Consider the following 4,826-nt stretch of genomic DNA (forward strand, 5'->3'; position numbering starts at 1 on the left):
TAGTCTGGTGAATCCCAAAGAGCTCTTTTCAAGATCATGTCTTTAAATACATAAAATAAAATATATAGGATTATAAAGGAAACCAACTATTGAACTACTATTATCAAAGCATTCAAAGGTCATGGATCCTTGTGGACTCCAAGTTAAGAACCCCATACTTAAACCACTGAGCATAGAATGTCGGAGCTAACAGGAAACTTAAAATATACAAAGTCAGAGCTAGAGACGCCCATCAACTGGGGAATGGCTGAACAAGCTGCCGTATATGATTTTGATGGGATACTGCTGTATTACAAGAAATGACGAACAGGATGCTCTCAGAAAAACCTGGAAAATATTTTCATGAACTGATGCAAAGTGAAATGAGCAGAACCAGGGGAACATTGTACACTGTAACAGCCACATTGTGCATGACCAACTGTGAATGACTTAGCTGTTCTCAGCAATACAATGATTCAAGGCCATTCCAAAGGACTCATGATGAAAACCGTTAACCACCTCCATGGAAAGCACTGATGGAGTTTGAATGCAGATCAAAGCACACTGTTTTTTAACTTTCTTTGTTTTTCTTGTTGGTTTTTTTTTTCCTTTGGTCTGTGGTTTCTTTCACAACATGACTAATATGGAAAAATGTTTTGCATGACTGCATATGTATAACCTATATCAAATTGCTTGCCTTCTCAATGAGGGCAGACGGGAAGGAGAGAGGGGGAAAATTTGAAACTCAAAATTTTAAAACACAAATGTTAAAAAATGTTTTTGCATATAATTGGAGACAAAATAAAATATTTTACATATTTATTTTAAAAGTCAGAGCTAAGAGACCTGAAACTATATACTGTCAGGATTGAAGAGGTCGTTTGACCACGAATGTCCAAGCTGAAAGGGGCCCTAGAATATAAAGAGATGTTTGCAGACAGCGGCCGTCTTTTTCTCTCTCCCTACCTCGCCTCCCCACCTAAACACCAAGTGTTTAGCCCCCCTCTGGATTATCTCCCCTGAGGGTGACTACTACCGTCAGATTCAAATAGCATTCCAAGGGGCCACACTCCTAAAACTGTAACTCACAAGCCCCCACAAATGAGCTTATATCCTCTCCCTGCTTCCTGCCCTCTGGTAGAGGGAGGCAGAGATCCCATACCACCACGCTGCCGCTCCCTGCTCAGACAGCTGATCACAGCTGGCTGGCTTAGTCTTTCTAAGGGACACCCAAGGCATCTCCAATCTTTCCCCATACAGTGGCCAGGATCCTTTTCTAATTTAATCAAAGAACTTTTCCCACACTTAATAAAGGTGTAGATGCATTTCTGAGCTTGGTTACCTTGTTACCTCTATTACCTGCTCTTTAATTGCTAGGATTATATAAACAAGCTTGAGGAGTAGGGACCAACCCTCATTACTCCGCTGAGGATGCTAGCAGTTTTTTGTTTGTTTGTTTCTTTTGCTTTTTGGTGAGGCAGTCAGGGTTAAGTGACTTGCCCAGGGTCACACAGTTAGTAAGCGTCAACTGTTTGGTCTGAGGCTAGATTTGAACTCAGGTCCTGCTGACCCCAAGGCCAGAGCTCTATCTACTGCGCCATAGCTGCCCCCAGCAATTTTTAATTGGCATAGAGTCTTTCGTGAGGTCCCAGGCCTTCTCCATACAGCTGGTGCTTCTCCATACAGCCCAGAGCTTGAACTCACCTCTAACCACATAATTGTACAAATTTGACAACAAAGTTTTATAAAGTTCCTTAGAGTTTAACATTAACCTTGGTGTTTGTAAGAGTCTGGACCAACCCAAACAACAATAAGAAAAGGGGCAAAAGTAAAACAATGAACAGTAGCAAAGTAAGTAAACAGAAAAAAAGAGGAAAAAAGCAACAACAATTTTCCCTCCTGCAAAGGGGAAGTCTAGTCCTAGAGAAGCTTCCAAGTGCATGTGGGGTGGCTGAGAGGAGCCTTAGAATATGGAATGTCAGATCTGGGAGAGGCTTAGAACATGGAATGTCAGAGCTGGAAGGACCCTTAGAATAGGGAATGTTAGATATAGCAGAGGCTTAGAACATGGAATGTCAGAGATGGGAGGGAACTTAGAACATGGATCATCAGAACTGGGAGAGACCTTAGAACCACAAAACAGAACCACCAGGACTACAAAGGAATGTGTAAGATAGAACATGGCCCATTACAGCTAGGAATTACCTCCAACCATGTCACATGAAAAGGTGAAAAGAACTGAGTATATAATGTAAATAGCGTCAAGTGGGACTAAATCCCATCCACTCCTGGCAATCAGATAAAGTTCCATCTTATAGGGATTCTCAAAACTCATTTTGTTGCCTTATGGCTCCCCACCCATATTTTCATCTGGGAAAAATGATGGCAATCTGGTTCATTTCTCAGGTACATATTTTGTACCCGCTATTCTGCACATCTGTTGCTTTCAACCTACCTCCTCCCCCCAAGTAGAATGGAAGCAACTTGAGGGCAAGGGTTGTTTTGTCTTTGAATCCCTAGTGCCTAGCATGGTGCCTGGTAACTAGTAGAGCTTACTGGTTTAATCAAACTGAATTAAATAAATGGAACTTGGACCTGAGTTTATTATTATTATTATTATTGATGATGATGTTGATGGAACAGAGACTAGACTTGTGATTTCATTGGCTGAAGAGACTAAGGTGAGGAAACTCCCTCCACCAGTGCAGCTTGGCAGTGCAGAGAATTGCCTAGAGTCCTACAAGGTTAAGTGACCCGCCCAGGGTCATAACAGCCAATATTTGTCAGAGGCAGCACTTTAATATCCTCCTGGGAGAATTTAATTTCTTTGAGTGCAAGGATAGTTCTTCATTTTGTCTCTGTGACTCCAAATACAGAAATAGTGCCTTGCACGTAGTACATGCTTAATAAATATTTATTGGATTGGATTGGATTGGATTGGATTGGATTGGATTGGAAGGTGATGTGCGCCATCTGCTGGAGATCTGTGGAACTGCAAAAGCCCACAAAGGAGAGGAGTGAACACTGGGCAGCAAAAACCGGCCCTCCTCCCTGCTGAAGCCTCACCCAGGGCAGTACTATAAATCCTAGAGCTTACAGGGCTCTCTAAAAGGCAGGCTTGGGGCCAGACTCTAGCGGCTGCTTTGCAAGTCCTTTCTGTGTTCACTGACTTGCAAATAAAATTATACTTGAGCTTTTGCAAGCCTGAATGCTTGTAATACCCTTGGGAGAAGTACCAGATAGTGACGTTCATCCGATGGGTAGAGGCAAGGCACCAAGAAACGCGCCTCTGCCACAAGAGCCGCAGACGAAAAGGCCTGGGCGTCTCTGGACCGCAAGCTGGATGAGAAGGATGTATCGTGCGTGCTATGCCGACCAAATACAGTGAACACAGCCTCTGGCTGCCTTCAGGAGGTGTCGTTTCCAGATCTGGGGAGACCTAGTCTGACGTCTCCTGCCCGAGCCAGAGTCCAGTTCTCGGGCCACGTCTCTTGAGGGGCCTGACAAAATCGAACGCGCTGAGAAGGCCGAGGACAGGACCAGGGAACGGGAGACGTGACGGTCGGCCAAAGGGGACGGTCAGCCGGGAAAAGAAAAGATTTGGGTTGGGGGGCAAAGAAGGACACGTAAGGACATCTGTCAAAGTATGGGAATGGTTTGACTTTGGTCATATTTGTTTTGCTTGGTCCTGCAGGGCAGAATGATGAATAACGGGGCAAATTGTAAACATATGTTGACCCAAAATAAGGAAGAAAATGTGTTGACACACGGAGCTGCTTCAGGAGGTAATAAGGTCCCCATCAGCAGGGGTCTTCCAGCAGAGATCAGATAAACCACTCGTGCGGAATAGTAAGAAAGGATTCCTACTTAGGGACAGGACAGGCTGGAACTACTACAAGGCTTCTGAGGTTCCTCCCTACTCCGAGACTGATTCTGAGAGGGAGTTAAGCCATGCCAGGGCCCTCCCTCCCCCGGCCGGCTCTTTGGGATGCCTTGAAGGAAAAGGGAGATGCAGAAAGCCAGTCTCCCCTCAGAGCCTGGCACGGTCCCACAGATCTTCAGGAGACATCTTCGCTAGGGGCCGTGGTGGGAGCCCGTGACACCCGGATTCCCAGCTCTGCCATCCATCCCTCCTGCCTGTCTCAGGCGGGTCACCTCTCCGGGGCCCAGCCGCCTCTATGCAATTCCTCCCGGTCCCAAGTCTAAGGCCCTGTACTTGGAAGTCTGCAACGCCTTCGGTGAGCCCTGCCACCACCGTGTGAGTCAGACAGGTTACCCAACGGGGCATTATCCCCATTTTATAGATGAGGAAATGAAGGCTCAGAGACTAAACTGAGTTACTCTACGTCACACAGTAGAGTCGGGGCAGGATTTGAACCCCATGTTCCTGAGGCTAAGCCAGGACTCTCCCTAACTTTCCCCAACAAATAACCGTTGTTGCTAAATCGCACCAGTAAAACATCAAGATAACAGAGTTAGAGCTAACAGGGACCTCAGAGACTGCCCCTTCCGCCGACAAATGAAGCCTGGAGAGGTTAGTGACTTACCCAGGGTCATACAGCTGGAATATGTCAGAGGCAAGATTTGAACGCGGGTCTTCACGACTTTCAGAACAACTCTCTATCTACCACATCACACTATTTATGTCCAACTGACTTTTTCCTGTCCCCCAGGAGAGGCAGTGTGGCCCAGAGGACAGAGCTGGAGGCAGAGTCAGGAAGACTTGGGTTCAAATCCCGCCTCCTGGACTTCTACTCATTGTGTGATCCAGGGGCAAGATGTATGGATTAAACTCTCTGAGCCTCGGTTTTCTCATCTGGAAAGCGGGAATAATAGTGCTGACTATA

The sequence above is a fragment of the Vombatus ursinus genome, unplaced genomic scaffold, assembly GCF_900497805.2.
Source record: "Vombatus ursinus unplaced genomic scaffold, bare-nosed wombat genome assembly UNPS02015030.1, whole genome shotgun sequence".
Taxonomy (NCBI): domain Eukaryota; kingdom Metazoa; phylum Chordata; class Mammalia; order Diprotodontia; family Vombatidae; genus Vombatus; species Vombatus ursinus.